Source organism: Carcharodon carcharias, chromosome 37 (genome assembly GCF_017639515.1).
Source record: "Carcharodon carcharias isolate sCarCar2 chromosome 37, sCarCar2.pri, whole genome shotgun sequence".
Lineage (NCBI taxonomy): Eukaryota > Metazoa > Chordata > Chondrichthyes > Lamniformes > Lamnidae > Carcharodon > Carcharodon carcharias.
Window position 1 is genome coordinate 4549363 of NC_054503.1, and position 17634 is coordinate 4566996.

At 50.5% G+C, this 17634-nt stretch overlaps 1 long non-coding RNA gene across 1 annotated transcript in view; it reads right to left on the reverse strand.

The window, feature by feature from the left end:
- The window catches only part of LOC121272946, a 24344-nt gene extending 7960 nt beyond the window's left edge, over positions 1-16384 (reverse strand). The window contains exons 1-2 of the long non-coding RNA XR_005941927.1: positions 16305-16384; positions 10249-10340 (exon numbers count right to left, since the gene is read on the reverse strand). This is a non-coding gene — a long non-coding RNA (uncharacterized LOC121272946). The remainder of the gene's footprint in view (positions 1-10248; positions 10341-16304) is intronic.
- Positions 16385-17634: the final 1250 nt, after the last annotated feature.

Below are 17634 nucleotides of genomic sequence, written 5' to 3' on the forward strand. Positions count from 1 at the left end.
TACTTACCTCCTGCGTTTTTTTTTATATATAAGGCCGCGAAATAACCCCGAGCTCCCTCGCAGCAGGAGTGTTTCAGAGCCCTAACCTGACGCTGAGCCGCGTGGGGCGCTAGTTCGGGTGACCAGGAGCTCGGTCAAGGAGCCGAGAAGATGGAAGTTGAGGAAGTGGAGAGCTGGGAGGCGGAGGTGAAAGCAGAGGGGGTGGGGTGGGGTGGGGGGGGGTGCGGTTGGAGAGCATATCGGGAGAAAGCAGGCTATTGAGTTGGATGATCCATAATGAATGGCGGAGCAGGCTGGAAGGGCCAAATGGCCTGCTCCTGGTTTCTATGTAAATCTCGGGAAGGCCGGTTCGATTTCCTTTCCTGGCGCAAAAGCGAAGTGCAGGCAGACGCTGGACGACGGAGATCAGACAGAACAGGAAATGCCCTAAAAAAAAACCCAGCCGGGCCTGTGGAGAGAGGAACAAGAGTTAAAGCTTCTCAAGTGCCTCCTCCGCGGTGGCGAGACCTGGACCGCCCGTGCGAGGCAGGAGGAAAGGCTGAACCCTTTTCCCGTCTCCGCCCTATCCTTGGCACCCTCTGGCAGGACAAGGTCACGACGCCGAGGTCCCGGAGAGAGCACGCGCGTTAATTCCACCAGCATACGCGCGTTGCTCAGCCAACAGCGCGCTGAGCTGGATCAGCCGGGTTCCGTCGGACGGATGAGGGATGTACGGCCACATAAGAAAGAGGAGCAGGAGGAGGCCATTCAGCCCTTTGAGCCTGCTCTGCCATTCAGTAAGATCATGACCGACCTGCTTGTGGCGTCCACTCCGCTTTCCTGCCTACCTCCAACTCTCGACTCCCCTGTCGATCAAAAATCTGCCTAACTCCACCTTGAATCTATTTAAGGACCCAGCCATGGCAGAGGGGGTTTTAATTCGCTTTGAAATCTGTGGGCGACCATTGCCGATTGTCGTTAAAACCCCGTCTGGTTCATTAAGGTCCCCTTTAGGGAAGGAAATCTGCCCTCCTTGCCCGGTCTGGGCCTACATGTGACTCCAGACCCCACAGCAATGTGGTCGACTCTTAAATTGCCCTTGTTCAGAGGGCAGTTAGGGATGGGCAATAAACGCTGGCCTCCTCCGCATCCACGAAAAAAAATTTAGTCTGTAACGTACCTTTAACCATAATTCTTGGTAGGGAAGATCGCGTGATTTGTAGCAATGAATAGGAGAGTAGCACGGGGCTACCTCAGTCACTGCGGAGATAGAGTTGGAGTTGAAAGCACACGTGTAGTTGCTGCTGAGTGTATTGTAATACCTCCACTCAAGAAGTGTCCGCAGATCGACTCCGTCATGAATAGCACAACTCGACCACCCTACATCTCGGGAATCAGCCGAGTGACCCTCCTCTGCATTGTGAGTACGCCCCTCCTTAAGTAAGGCGGGGGGGGGGGGGGGATTGTTCCAGGATTTTGACCCGGCGACAGTGAGGGAACGGCTGATGTGGTTCCCAGTCAGGAAGGTGAGTGGCTGGCCTGCGGGTGTCGGGATTTCAGTCGTAATTATAGAGTGCTTAAAGCCAGACGTGTGAGTTATGGAGCAGAAATGGGTACCTGACTTCGTAAATAACAAGGCAGCTTGGAACTGGCTCACCGAGCCTGCGATTAATTTATGAGACCGCTGACGGGTTACCAGCGTTACATCGCCAATCTGTTTGATTACATGGCACACGATTGTTCACAGGGACTGCTACACTGTTCTCCTTCCAAATAGCTCTGTTAACCGCTGACCTCCTTGGCGATTGTACCACTTGACGCATCAGGTCTAGGGACCCACCCGCTTTTGTCCTCTCCCCAAACTCTCCCTCTGCCCCTTGGTGCTGTTAAATCAGGTGTAAACGTATCGGTACCAACGCTACGTGTTGTCACAAAACCAGTAACAACGACCAAGGGAGATTCAGAGATGGGTCGTGCGCTCTGTACGCAGAATTGGGAGCAGGAGTAGGCCATTCAGCCCCTCAAGCCTGTTCCGCCGCTCAGTGGGATCGCGGCTGATCTGTGTTTCGAGTTCCACATCCCCCTCCCCCCCCGTTAACCTCCGATTCCTTTGCCTAACGGGAACCTACCTACATAAAGCAAAATACCGCGGACGCTGAAAACCTGAAACAAAAGCAGAAAGTGCTGGAAAAACTCGGCAGATGCTGCAGCGTCTGTGGGACAGAGAGAGAGAGAGAGACAGAGTTAACGTTTCGAGTCCGTATCACTCTTCCTCAGACCCTTCTATCCACCAATAAATTCAGTGACCCCCCCCTCCACCGCCTTCTGAGGCCGAGAGTTCCAAAGTCGCACGACCCTCTGAGAGAAAAAATTTCTCCTCATCTCTGTCCTAAAAGGGCAACCCCCTAATTTTAAAACAGTGACCCCCTAGTTCTGGACTCACCCACAAGAGGAAACATCGTTTCCACGTCCACCTTGTCAAGACCGTTCAGGATCTTGTACACTTCAATCAAATCACCCCTCACTCTTCTAAACTCCAGTGGAAACAAGCCCAGTCTGTCCAACCTTTCCTCATAAGACAACCCACTCATTCCAGGTACCGATCTCGTAAACCTCCTCTGAACCGCCTCCAACGCATTTACACCCTTCCTTAAATAAGGAGACCAAAACTGCGCACGGTGTTCGAGGTGCGATCTCACCAATGCCCTGTATGACTGAAGCATAACATCCTTACATTTCTGTTCAATCCATCTCAGAATGAAGGATAGCGTTCCATTAGCCGCCTTAATTACTTCCCGGTACGGTGTAAGGGCTGGCGTAAAAGCGTTCGGCATCCACAAAACTCTACAGGGGTGCAGAGACTGCCCGAGAACGGGTGACATTCACGGGCCACCCCCTCCGCCAGTGGGCGCCGGTGTGCTTTTCGGCTACGTGGGGCATCGTGGCCTCGGTTTCTCTCCCGGTCCTGTGGTGGTGGTCCTCGGGCAGGCTTTCCAGCCGGAGGGGGGTGCGGCACTGGATGGTGGTCAGGCGCAGGGCCGCCTTGGGAAGGTCCTCCGAGGGAAGCCGGAGGAAGGGAAACTCTATCCCGTCAGAACGCTCCCGAGTTGTCACTCAGGGATTTCTGTGGACGCGCGGGGGTGAACTCTCTCCGGCCCCCGGGCAGGACGGAGTTTCCTGTTTAGACGAATAAGGAATCGCCTCTTAGCGAAATCCCGGAAAATCTCTCCGACTGTGGGTGGAGGAAAAATATATAAGCGCCCCCACCTCCCCAAAATCACTCTGTGGAATAATCAGGGGAGATGTTGCTGGTGGTCATTTTTGGAGGTCACAGGGGTTAACTTTTTGATGCATGCTGGGGTCATTTATAGCGGGAGAGGGGAGAGATGGAGAGAGAGTGAGTGGGAAAGGAGAGAGGAGAGTGGGAAAGGGAAGAGGAGAGAGAGTCTGGGAAAGGAGAGAAGCGAGAGAGCGAGCAGGAAAGGGGAGAGGGAGAGAGTGGGAAAGAGGAGAGAAGGAGAGAGTGAGTGGGAAAGGGGAGAGGAGAGGTAGGTGTAGGGAGGGGTTTCTAGAGCATAGGGCCCCCAGGCAGCTGAAGGCACGGTTGCTAATGGTGGAGCGATGGGAATCGGGGGATGCGCAAGAGGCCGGAATTGGAGGAGTGCAGAGATCTCGGAGGGTTGTCGGGACTGGAGGAGGTTACAGAGATAGGGAGGGTTGTAGGGGCTGGAGGAGGTTACAGAGATAGGGAGGGTTGTAGGGGCTGGAGGAGGTTACAGAGATAGGGAGGGGTGTAGGGGCTGGCGGGGGTTACAGAGATAGGGAGGGTTGTAGGGGCTGGAGGAGGTTACAGAGATAGGGAGGGGTGTAGGGGCTGGCGGGGGTTACAGAGATAGGGAGGGGTGTAGGGGCTGGAGGAGGTTACAGAGATAGGGAGGGTTGTAGGGGCTGGAGGAGGTTGCAGAGATAGGGTGGGCTGTAGGGCCTGGAGGAGGTTACCGAGATATGGAGGGTAGTAGGGGCTGGAGGAGCTAACAGAGATAGGGAGGGTTGTAGGGGCTGGAGGAGGTTACAGAGATAGGGAGGGTTGTAGGGGCTGGAGGATGTTACAGAGATGGGGAGGGTTGTAGGAGCTGGAGGAGGTTACAGAGAGGGAGGGTTGTAGGGGCTGGAGGAGGTTACAGAGATAGGGAGGGTTGTAGGGGCTGGGGGAGGTTACAGACATAGGGAAGGGTGTAGGTGCTGTAGGAGGTTACAGAGAGTGAGGGTTGTAGGGGCTGGAGGATGTTACAGAGATGGGGAGTGTTGTAGGGGCTGGAGGATGTTACAGAGATGGGGAGTGTTGTAGGGGCTGGAGGATGTTACAGAGATGGGGAGGGTTGTAGGGGCTGGAGAAGGTTACAGAGATAGGGAGGGGTGAGGTTGTCATGGGGGGATTTGAAAACAAGGATGAGAATTATAAAAGGAGGCTGTTGCTTTGACTGGGAGCCAGTGTTGGTCAGCGAGCACAGGGGGACGGGGTGGGGGGGGTGATGGGGAGAGGGGGCTCGCTGTGGGTTAAGTCACAGGCAGCAGAGTTTCGGATGACCTCGAGTTTACGGTGGGAGGGCGGCCGGGAGTTAGTTGGGGATAATGAGGACAGGAATGAGAGGGAGTTCTGGGGGTGGGGATTAGCACGGCCAATGTCCCGATCCCTGTCGGTCAGTGTGAGGGTTGGAGTTTTTAAACCACAGGCTGCCAACACCGGGAGCTCCCACACCGAGACCCTGTGGGGCAGGCCGGACTCCATCGAGCTCCAGCTGACCTTGCCCCCCACCACTTTTGGGAGGGACAGCCTGGTCGGGACGTTCCCCCAGCCCACCCTGCGGATCACTATCCTGTTCCACATTTACATCATTGCAGAACAGAGGGAAGGCCATTCAGCCCATCACGCCGGTGCTTGCCCTTTGAAAGACCTGTCCAATTAGTCCCCGCTCCTCCCCATCCCGCTCTCCCCCTACCCCCACAGTCCTGTAAGTTTCTTCTTTTCGAGTATTTATCCGATTCCCCCCTTTGGACAGTCCCTACTGAATCTGCTTCCCCCGCCCTTTCAGGCAGCGCCTTCCAGATCACAACAACTCGCTGTGTCAAAAGAAACATTCTCCTCATGGAGGAGCCTCCTCCTCCAGTGAGTTGTTTAATTGTCCACCACCATTCACAACTGGATGTGGCAGGACTGCAGAGCTTAGATCTGATCCGTTAGTTGTGGGATCGCTTATCTCTGTCTATCACTTGCCGCTTATGCTGTTTGGCACACAAGTATCCCTGTGTTGTAGCTTCACCAGGTTGACACCTCATTTTTAGGTGTGCCTGGTGCTGCTCCTGGCATGCCCTCCTGCACTCTTCATTGAACCAGGGTTGATCCCCTGGCTTGATGGTAATGTTAGAGTGGGGGATATGCTGGTCCATGAGGTTACAGGTTGTGTTTGAGTACAATTCTGCTGCTGCTGATGGCCCACAGTGCCTCATGGATGCCCAGTCTTGAGTTGCTAGATCTGTTTGAAATCTATCCCATTTAGCACGGTGATAGTGCCACACAACACGATGGAGGGTATCCTCAATGTGAAAGTGGGACATTGTCTCCACAACGACTGTGCGGTGGTCACTCCTACCAATACTGTCATGGACAGATGTATCTGTGACAGGCAGGTTGGTGAGGATGAGGTCAAGTATGTTTTTCCCTCTTGTTGGTTCCCTCACCACCTGCTGCAGACCCAGTCTAGCAGTGATGTCCTTTAGGACTCGGACAGCTCAGTCAGTAGTGCTGCTACCGAGCCATTTCTAGTGATGGACATTGAAGTCCCCACCCAGAGTACATTCTGCGCCCTTGCCACCCTCAGTGCTTCCTGCAAGTGATGTTCAACATGGAGAAGCACTGATTCTTCAGCTGAGGGAGGGCAGTAGGTGGTAATCAGCAGGAGGTTTCCTTGCCCATGTTTGACCTGATGCCATGAGACTTCATGGGGTCTGGAGTTGATGTTGAGGACTCCCAGGACAACTCCCTTCTGACTGTATACCACTGTGTCACCACCTCTGCTGGGTCTGTCCTGCTGGTGGCAGAGGACATACCCAGGGATGGTGATGGTGGTTCAGAGACATTATCTGTAAGATATGATTCCGTGAGGATGACTATGTCAAGCTGTTGCTTGGCTAGTCTGTGAGACAGCTCTCCCAATTCTGGCTCTAGCCCCCAGATGTTAGTGAGGAGGATTTTGCAGGGTCAACAGGGCTGAGTTTGCCATTGTCATTTCCGGTGCCTAGGTTAATGCCGGGAGGTCCATCCAGTTTCATTTCTTTTAGATTTTTAGTGGTTTGATACAACTGAGTGGCCTTGCTAGGCCATTTCAGAGGGCAGTTAAGAGTCAACCGCGTTGCTGTGGGTCTGGAGTCACATGTAGGCCAGACCGGGTAAGGATGGCAGATTTCCTTCCCTAAAGAGACATTAGTGAACCAGATGGGTTTTTACAACAGTCGGCCATGGTTTCATGGTTATCATTAGACTTTTTATTCCAGATTTTTATTGAATTTAAATTTCACTTTCGGCCCTTGTGGGATTTAAACCCGGGTCCCCAGAGCATGACCCTGGGTCTCTGGATTACCAGCCATCACCTCCCTCTCTACCCCCATTTCCTCTCTCTCTCCCTCTCCCACTCCCCCTCTCTTTCTCTCTCTCTCTCGCTCCCTCTCTCTTTCTGTCTCCGTGTGTGAATGTGTGTTTGCTTGTGAGTTAGTGTGTGTCTGTTTGTGTGTGAGGGAGTCTTTGTGTGTGTGTGTGTGAGTGTGTGAGTGTGTGTGTCTCGGTGTGTGGGTGTGTGTGTGTGTGTTTGAGTGTGAGTGTGTGTGTCTCGGTGTGTGGGTGTGTGTGTGTTTGAGTGTGAGTGTGTGGGTGTGTGTGTGTGTGTTTGAGTGTGAGTGTGAGTGTGTGTGTGTGTGTGTGAGTGTGTGAGTGTGTGTGTCTCGGTGTGTGGGTGTGTGTGTGTGTGTTTGAGTGTGAGTGTGTGTGTGTGTGTGTGTGTCTGTGTGTGTGCGTCAGTGTGTGTGCTTGTGTGTGTCGATGTGTGTTGATGTGTGTGTGTGTGTGTGTTGATGTGTATTGATGTGTGTGTGTGTGTGTGTGTCGATGTGTGTTGATGTGTGTGTGTGTGTGTGTCGATGTGTATGCTGGTGTTTACAGTAATGTTGGGGTCAGTGTGAGGAGCAGTGAGTTTATTTGCAGATCCTTCAAGGCCACTGAGCTGCTGATGGTGAATTGATCAGTAAATTGATCTGTTCTCCACTCTGCTTTACCGGAATCCTCTTCCTGATCAATAAAGGACAAATTCATTAACCCGGGACCAGAGCCCCTCCCCCCCAGCTCCCCCTCCCCAGCTCCTTACTCAGCTCCCCCTCCCCAGCTCTCCCTCTCCCCTCAGCTCCCCCCCCCCCACCCAGCTCACTGTTCTCCGCCCTCTCAGGTTGCCAGCAGCTAATTAGCTATGGGGGGCATCACCCAGTGCCCAGGGTGCTGCCAATTGCCCAGTGGGAGGGGAAAGGGTTGTGCAGGGTGGGTGCTGGGCTGATGTTTATCTCTAGCCCCCAACACCCTCCCCTGTCCAGGGGGCACTGAGGTCGATGGTACCCGTCCCCCAGGTTACAGTCGAGTATCTCAGCCGGGGTTCCCAGATTAACCCCTTTAAGGTCTGGTCTGCCTGTGGGTCTGGGTGTCAGGAGCTGTGATTTACTATGTCGAGCAGCCTCTCTAGGGAGGGGAGAGAGGCACAAGCTGACTTTCCCCAGCCTGGTTTGTGTTGCTTGGGACTGACAGGGACTGACTTGGGACTGACTGTCAACTCCTGAGGGAAAGAGGAAAGAGCAACTCCACCAACCATCCCTCACAACTCTCCTCACAATCTCCCTCACTCCCCTCCTCTCCCTGTCCCTCAACCTCCCTCGAGTATCTTTGAATCTGGCCATATATCTCTCTCTGTCTATCTCTCCCCCCCGCCTTTCTGTCTCTTTCCCTGACTCAGTCTCTCTCTCTTTTTGTCTCTGCCTCTCTCTCTCTCTCTCTCTCCGATTCGGTCTCTGACTCTCTCTCTCTGACCCTGACTCAGTCTCTCTGGCCCTCTCTCCCTGACTCTCTCTTTATGTTTCTCTCTCTATCTCTGTCTCTCTATCTCTCTGACCCTGACTCAGTCTCTCTCTCTCTCTGTCTCTCTCTTTCTGTTTCTCTCTGTCCCCCCCTCTCTATCTCTCTCTCTCTGCCTCTCCCCGTGACCCTGATTCGGTCTCTCTGTCTCCCTCTCTCTCTCTGTCCCCCTCCGTCTCTTTCTCTTTCCGTTTCCTCTCTCTCTGAATCTCTCTTTCTGTCTCCCTCTCTGTCTCTCTCTCTCTCTTTTGGTCTCTGCCTCTCTATCTCTCTGATTCGGTCTCTCTCTCTCTCTCCATCTCTCTCTCTCTCCGATTCGGTCTTTGTCTCTCTGACTTTCTCCCCCTGACTCAGACTCCCTATCCCTCTCTCTCTCTCTCTCTCTCTCTCTGTCCCTCTCTCTTTCCTTCTCTGTCTCAGTCTGACACGGCCTCTGTCTTTTGCTGACTGTCTCTCTCTCTCTCTCCGATTCGGTCTCTGTCTCTCTGACTTTCTCCCCCTGACTCAGACTCCTTATCCCTCTCTCTATCTCTCTCTCTCTCTGTCCCTCTCTCTTTCCTTCTCTGTCTCATTGACACGGCCTCTGTCTTTTGCTGACCGTCTCTCTCTCTCTCTCCGATTCGGTCTCTGTCTCTCTGACTTTCTCCCCCTGACCCTGACTCAGACTCCCTATCCCTCTCTCTCTCTCTCTCTCTCTCTGTCCCTCTCTCTTTCCCTCTCTGTCTCACTCTGACACGGTCTCTCTGTCTTTCGCTGACTCTCTCTCTCTCTCTCTACTCGTGGGCCCTGTTGCACTGACCTGTGGGGCCTCACAGGGTAGGTAGCCGGTAATGTTCCGGGAGTTGGTGTGGAAACCAATCATTTGTGTGGGACGGTGGAACATTGAGGGATTTCGCCAAGAGAACCTCAGGTCAAGGGTTGGCGCTTATTCCAAAATGTCTGCCTAACAACACAAGCCAGAGCCAAGTGGATGCTGGGATAGTGGAGCCATGGTTGGCTCCACTCAAACAAGATTTCACATTCCACCCCATTGCCAACTTGAAACGGTGTCTACTCCGTTGTGTCATGACAGCTCACTTTAGGAAGGATGTCAGGGCCTTGGAGAGGGTGCGGAGGAGATTTCTCAGAATGGGAACAGAGATGTGGGGACTTCAGTTAACGGAGAGACACTGGGAGAAGCCGGGATTATTTCTCCTTAGAACAGAGAAGGTTAAGGGGGAGATTGAATCAAGGCGTTCAAAATCAGGAGGGGGCTTGGATAGAGTTAATCAGGAGAAACTGTTTCCAGTGGCAGGAGGGTCAGTAACCAGAGGGACACAGATTGAAGATGTAGTGATATAGTAGCAATCACTGAGACGTGGTTGAGGGAAGGGCAGGATTGGCAGCTCAACATTCCGGGATATAGATTCAAGATAAGTGGCAGAAGGTGTAAGGGGGCCACGAACTTTTTTACGCAGAGGGTAGTGGGTGTCTGGAATTTGCTGCCCAAGTTGGTGGTAGAGGCAGAATCTTTAAACTCTTTTAAAAAGTACCTGGATCTGCATCTTAGGTGCTGTAAGCTGCAGGGCTATGGGCCGGGTGCAGGATGGTGGGGTTAGAAAGGGCACCTGGGTGTCTTCGGGCTGGCATGGACAAGGTGGGCTGAATGGCCTCCTTCTGTGCTGCAACTTTTTTATGGTTCTATGAAGAGAATCGGTAATAGAGCCAGAGGGGGAGATGAGGAGAATGTTTTTTTTTACACAGCGAGTTGTTGTGATCTGGAAGGCGCTGCCTGAAAGGGCGGCGGAAGCAGATTCAATAGGGACTTTCAGAAGGGGGAATCGGATAAACACTCGAAAAGAAGAAATTTGCAGGGCTGTGTGGGGCTGGGTGGGGGAGGGTAGTGGGACTAATCGGATAGATCTTTCAAAGAAGCACCACAGGCTCGATGGGCCAAATGGCCTCCTCCTGCGCTTTCAAAATGGCAGATTGGCGGCCAGGGGCATGATGGGATAGCCTAGCCTCTGGGCCTTGGCAACTTGCTAACCTGTTAGAGGAAACCTGTTCATGACATAGATCTCTCCTTCTTAAAAAAGGATTATTCAATAAAACAATTTTCATACCCAAGTGGTGAAGCGTAGACAAGTCATTACGATAGATCCACCTCCGAGATGTCGGGAATCTGGAATACACTCAGAGCCCGGAGATCGTTCTGCTATCAGAGTGAGGTGGGAGCAAAGGGCAGAGGTCAGAGTGTGACGGAGATAAAGTCAGGACTCAGTCTGCCTTGACTGTGACGGGCAGGGATCGAGAGAACGAATCTAACAGTAAATCGACAGAACAGACTAGAGGCTACAAAAAGAATAAAAGGATAAAACTAAAGGTTTTATCTCTGGATGCATGAAGCATTCGAAACCAAACCGACGAGCTAAGAGTTCACATAGAAATGAGTAAGTACAATTTGGCAGCCACTACAGAGACATAGCTGCAGGAGCACATGGATTGGGACCTGAATATCGAAAGGTACAGAACCTTTAGGAGGGACAGGAGGTGAGGAAGGGTGGAGGGGCAGCTCTGTTAGTTCATGATGGTCTTAGCACATTAGAGAGGGATGACCTAAGTTCAGGAAACCAGGATGTGGAAGCAGTTGGGGTAGAGATGAGAAATGGTAAAGGCTATAAGTCACTTGTAGGAGTCGTGTACAGGCCCCTAAACAACAACCTCATGGTAGGGTGGAGCATAAAAGAAGAAATAATGGGAGCTTGTCAGAAAGGTACGGCGATAATCATGGGAGATTTTAATTTACACATAGACTGGAAAAGCCAGATGGGTAAAGATAGCCTAGATGAGGAGTTCATAGAGTATTTTCAGGGTAGTTTCCAGGAACAGCATGTCCCAGAGCCAACCAGAGAGCAGGCTATACTAGACCTGGTATTGTGCAATGAGATGGGAATAATTAATGATCTCATAGTGAAGGTGCCCCTAGGTAGCAGCGACTATAATATGATTGAATTTTACATTCAGTTTGAGGGGGAGAGGAGTGGGTCCGAGACTATGTTTTTAAACTTAAATAAGGGCAATTATGACAGCATGAAAGCAGAGCTGGCTGAAGTGAATTGGCCAATTAGGTTAAGGGATAGGTCAATAGAGAGGGAGCAGCAAATAGTTAAGGGAATATTTCAGAATAGATACATTCCAACGAGTGAGAAAAAGTCCATGAGATGGACACACTATCCGTGGTCAACTAGAAAGGTTAAAGATAGTATCAAACTTAAAGAAAAAGCATATAATTGTTCAAAGATGGGTGGTAGATCAGAAGATTGGACAGAATATAAGGAACAGCAAAGAATGACTAAAAGATTAATAAGGAGGGAAAAATCAGAGTATGAGAGAAAGCTAGTCAGAAATATCAAAACGGATAGCAAGAGTTTCTATAAATATTTTAAAGAGAAAAGAGTTAACAAAGTGAGTGTTGGTCCTATGAATGTGAGTCTGGAGAGTTGATAATGGAAAATAAGGAGGTGGCAGATGAATTGAACAGGTTTTTTGCATCAGTTTCCACTATTGAGGATACAAGTAACATCCCAGAAGCAGCTATAAACCAGGAAGTGGAAGTGGGGAAGGAATCAGTAAAATTAGTCACCAGAGGAGTGGTACTGAGAAAATTGTAGGAGCTGCGGGGCTGACATGTGCCTGGGTCCTGACAGACTTCATCCTAGGGCCTTAAAAGAAGTGTCTAGTGAGATAGTTGATGCACTGGTTTTAATTTATCGAAACTCCCTAGATTCGGGGAAGGTCCCATTAGATCGGAAGATAGCGAATGTAACTCCATTGTTCAAAAAGGGAGAGAGACAGAAAGCGGGAAACTACAGACCTGAACATCTGTCAAAGGGGAAATGTTGTTAAATGTTATTAAAGAAGTTAGAGCAGGCACCTGGATGAGTTCAAGGTCACCAGGCAGAGTCAGCATGGTTTTGTGAAAGGGAAACCATGTTTAACTGGTTTATTGGAATTCTTTGAGGGAGTCACATGTGCTGTGGATAAAGGGGAACCAGTGGATGTGCTGTAGTTAGATTTCCAGAGGCATTTGATAAAGTGCCACATCGAAGGTTATTGTGGAAACTAAAAGCTCATGGTGTAGGGGGTAACATGTTGGCACGGATAGAAGATTGGCTAGCTAACAGGGAGCAGAGAGTTGGCATAAATGGGTCTTTTTTCAGCTTGGCAAGATGTAACGAGTGGCGTGCTACAGGGATCAGTGCTGGGGCCACAACTGTTTACAATTTATATCAATGAATTGGATGAAGGGATTGAAGGGGTGGTTGCCAAATTTGCTGATGACACAAAGATAGGTTGGAAAGTAAGTTGTGATGGAATGCTTTCTCCCTCTTCCTCTATAATGGTCTCTATCCATTCCCCTGTAATGCTCCCTCTCTCTCTGCATTCCGCTACAACACTCTCTCTCCATTCCTCTGTAACACTCTCTCTCCATTCCTCTGTAACACTCTCTCTCCACTCTTCTATACTGCTCTCTCTCTCACCATTCCTCTATAACGTTCTCTCTGTTCCTCTATAACGCTCTCTCTCTGTTCCTCTATAACATTCTCTCTCTCTCTGTTCCTCTATAACATTCCCTCTCTCCATTCCTCTGTAACACTCTCTCTCTCCGTCCCTCTGTGGATACAGCAGGCAGCTGTGCAATCGAGGTGAAATCTGAATCCCCTTCAACTTCCCGGCAAGAGAGAGGACTGAGGGTGAAGGTGAGTGTGTGTGAAATGTGATTCTCACATCTTTTGGAGGCTTGCATTGATCTCCAGTCCTCGCTGAGTGAATGTATGGCCTCTGAGTGTTGCTGACAGATATGTTACGATAACTAAAAGCTACTGGGGAGTTGGGGGGGAGGTGGGTTCATGGTGAAATGGACCTCCTTCTCCCTAAGACCGGCAGCAGATCACAAAAGCTAGAAAAATCCATCAAAGTGAATCAGCACCCTCCCCAGCAGTGATTATTCAAGTCAATGGGGTCCGAATACCTCGATTACTAATCCACTCACTCGTCGCTCTGCAACTAACAATCGCATCCCCGGGTCAGGAGCTCGTGGGTTTGAGTCTCACACCACAGACTTGGGTACAAAGTCCAAATTGACAGTGTCAGTGCTGAGGGAACGCCGCACTGTCGGAGGGTCAGTACTGAGGGAGTGCCGCACTGTTGGAGGGTCAGTACTGAGGGAGTGCTGCTCTGTCAGAGGGTCAGTGCTGAGGGAGTGCTTCACTGTCGGAGGTTCAGTGCTGAGGGAGTGCTGCACTGTTGGAGGATAAGCTGAATTAGGAAGCACGATGACATATTGCAGGTGAAGGGACGATTGAGATTTTTTAGTTCACCATTCCGAGAGGAATTTAGAGGGTCTGTAGAGATCTTTTCCCCCTGATGGAGGAGTCCAGGGCAAGCGGACACAATCTGAACACCAGGACATTCAGGGAAGGGGCTGGGAAACATTCCTTCACTCATAAGGTGATGGAAGTGTGGAATCCCATCCCGCGATGATCTATCGATCGATTCATTCATTCAATTCAGAGATCAGGAGCAATCAGCAAGTTCAGCGGATGAAAGGGAGCATGAGAAGGCCATTCTGCCCTTCAGGGCTGTAACACCCCATTCTATGCGATCATGGCTGCTCTTCTCCATCAACTCCACGTTCCCTATCCCTCAATTTCCTCATTCCCCAAAAATCTATCGATCCCAGTCTTTAACTTACTCAATGACTGGCCCTCCACAGCCCTCTGGGGTAGAAAGTTCCAGAGATTCGCCATCCTTGGAGTGTTGGAATTTCTCCTTGCTCCCTGTCCATAATGGCTGACCCCCTTATCCTGAAAGAATGTGCCCCTGGCTCTCCCTCTCCAGCAGGAGGCAATATCCGGCCAGTATCAACCCTGTCAAGTAGGGAGGAGACACGGCATAAAAGGAATTAGGTTGCAGATCAGACACGATCTCATTGAATGGTGGAACAGGCTTGAGGGGCTGAATGGCCTCCTCCTGTTTCAAGAATGCTCATTTACCGATTAGAAAGGGCTCAGGAAAGATTCAGGAGGATGGTTCCAGGGATGAGGAACGTCAGTGACGTGGAGGGAATTTTCTTTCATTCATTCACGGGATGTAGATGTTATTGTCCATCCCTAATTGTCCCTTTGAGAAGGTGGGGGTGAGCTGCCTTCTTGAGCCGCTGCAGTCCCTGTGGTGTAGGTACACCCACAGTGCTGTTAGGGAGGGAGTTCCAGGATTTGTCCCATTTGTTGTAGGTACACCCACTGTGCTGTTAGGGAGGGAGTTCCAGGATTTGTCCCATTTGTTGTAGGTACACCCACTGTGCTGTTAGGGAGGGAGTTCCAGGATTTTGACCCAGCGACAGTGAAGGAACGGCCGATATGTTTCCAAGTCAGGATGGTGAGTGGCTTGGAGGGGAACTTGCAGTTGGTGGTGTTCCCCATGTGTCTGCTGCCCTTGTCCTTCTAGGTGGTAGAGGTCACGGGTTTGGAAGGTGCTGTTGAAGGAGCCTTGGTGAGTTGCTGCAGTGCATCTTGTAGATGGTACACACACTGCTGCTACTGTGCGTCGGTGGCGGAGGGAGTGAATGTTTGTGGATGGGGTGTCGATCAAGCGGGGCTGCTTTGTCCTGGATGGTGTTGAGCTTCTTGAATGTTGTGGGAGCTGCACTCATCCAGGCAAGTGGGGAGTATTCCATCACACTCCTGACTTGTGCCTTGTAGATGGTGGACAGGCTTTGGGGAGTCAGGAGGTGAGTTACTCTCCATAGGATTCCCAGCCTCTGACCTGCTCTTGTAGCCACAGTGTTTATATGGCTGGCCCAGTTCAGTTTCTGGTCAATGATAACCCCCAGGATGTTGATAGTGGGGGATTCAGTGATGGTAATGCCATTGAATGTTAAGGGGTGATGGTTAGATTCTCTCTTGTTGGAGATGGTCATTGCCTGACACTTGTGCGGCGTGAATGTCACTTGTCACTTGTCAGCCCAAACCTGGATATTGTCCAGGTCTTGCTGCATTTGGACATGGACTGCTTCAGTATCTGAGGAGTTGCGAATGGTGCTGAACATTGTTCAATCATCAGCGAACATCCCCATTTCTGACCTTATGATGGAAGGAAGGTCATTGATGAAGCAGCTGAAGATGGTTGGGCCGAGGACACTACCCTGAGGAACTCCTGCAGTGATGGTCTGGAGCTGAGATGACTGACCTCCAACAACCACAACCATCTTCCTTTGAGCTAGGTATGACTCCAAACAGCGGAGAGTTTTCCCCCTGATTCCCATTGACTCCAGTTTTGCTGGGACTCCTTGATGCCACATTCGGTCAAATGCTGCCTTGATGCCAATGGCAGTCTCTCTCACCTCACCTCAGGAGATATTGGGACTGCTTTCCTTGGAGAAAAGAAGGCCGAGGGGAGATTTGATCGAGGTGTTCAAAACCGTGAGGGGTCTGGACAGAGCAGATAGGGGGGAAACTGGCCCCGTTGGCAGAAGGATCGACAACCGGAGGGCACAGGGTTACGGCGATTGGAGAAAGAAGCTGAGGCAACTTGAGGAAAAAAACATTTCTCACGCAGCGAGTGGCTGGGCCCTGGAATGTGCTGCTTGTGGGTGTGGTGGAGGCAGGTTCAACCGTGGCTTTCAAAAGGGAATCGGATCGTTATCTGAGGGGAAAAAAAATACATGCAGGGTTCCAAGGAAAGGTTGGGGAGTGGAATTGGTGAGACCTCCTTGCAGAGAGACAGCACAGACACCCTGGGCCGAATGGCCCCCTCCCTGTGGTGTATCCATTCATTGATTCAATGAATTCAGTCCAAACCTGGGAAAACCTCCGTCGGGCCTGAACGAGACTCAGGTACGTGTGTCTTGCTCACCAATCTGAAACCGACAGAGTTTATCACCTATTCCCGAAGACAATTTCCATGTTATAATGAGGATGGGACTTTGTAACAATAAGCTAATTATCTAAATTAATTAACTTTGATATTTGTAATTTACAGGTCCCATTAACTTGCCAACATTAAAGCAAACAACATTAAATAGGGAAATGTTAAAAAGAGACTTACTTGTTGAAAAGCAAAAACTTTTGTAAACAAAATAGTGAAAGTTTTTATGTCTATAAGTTGCTGTGCTCACCTTGGTGGATTTCGGAGTCACTCATCTCCCTGGGAAGAATCCCCCTTATCCCAGTCACTGCAGCTTAGCACACCCACCCGGTCCGACAGGTTCTACCTCCACTAAGTCACACCCCACAATTGCTGCCAAAAATAGTCTAGCTCAGGCGAAGCGACAGTTAGAGATCAACATGAGCTAATTTCATTTACATTTGAGAGAGTGAGAGAGAGAGAGATGGGCAAGATGAGAGAGAGAGAGAGAAAGAGAGAGAGAGATGGGCAAGATGAGAGAGAGAGCGAGAAAGAGAGAGAGAGGTGGGCAAGACGAGAGAGAGATAGATGGGAAAGAGGAGAGAGAGAAGAGAGATAGAGAGAGATGGGAAAGACAAGAGAAAAGAGATAGAGAGATGGGCAAGACGAGAGAGAGAGAGAGATAGATGGGCAAGACGAGAGAGAGAGAGATGGGCAAGACGAGAGAGAGAGAGAGAGAGATGGGCAAGACAAGAGAGAGAGAGAAGAGAGATAGAGAGATGGGCAAGGCGAGAGAGAGAAAGAGAGAGATGGGCAAGACAAGAAAGAGAGAGAGAGAGATAAAAGCAAAATACTGCGGATGCTGGAAATCTGAAACAAAAACAAAAAATGTTGGAAAAAACTCAGCAGGTCTGACAGCATCTGTGGAGAGAAAGACAGAGTTAACGTTTCGAGTCCGTATGACTCTCTTTCAGAGAGAGCAAGAGAGCAGTGCAGATCCCAACATCCAGGGACAGACAATTCAGTTAATGGGGAAAGACAGGAGAAGCTGGAATTGTTTCTCCTTAGAGCAGAGAAGGTTAAGGGGGAGATTGAATCAAGACGTTCAAAATCAGGAGGGGGTTTGGATAGAGTGAATAAGGAGAAACAAAAACAGAATTACCTGGAAAAACTCAGCAGGTCTGGCAGCATTGGCGGAGAAGAAAAGAGTTGACGTTTTGAGTCCTCATGAGAGGTAATTCTGTTTTTGTTTTGGATTTCCAGCATCCGCAGTTTTTTGTTTTTATCTCTGTGAATAAGGAGAAACTGTTTCCATTGGCAGGAGGGTCGGTAACCAGAGGGACCCAGATTGAAGAGAATCGGTAATAGAGCCAGAGGGGGAGATGAAAAGAATGTTTTTTTTTACACAGCGAGTTGTTGTGATCTGGAAGGCGCTGCCTGAAAGGGCGGTGGAAGCAGATTCAATAGGGACTGTCAAAAGGGGGAATTGGGTAAATACTCGAAAAGGAGAAATTTGCAGGGCAGTGGGGGGAGGGGAGTTGGCGTGATGCAGGAAGGGGTGATGGGGGTGGGGGGAGCAGTGGGATTTACTTTCAGATCTT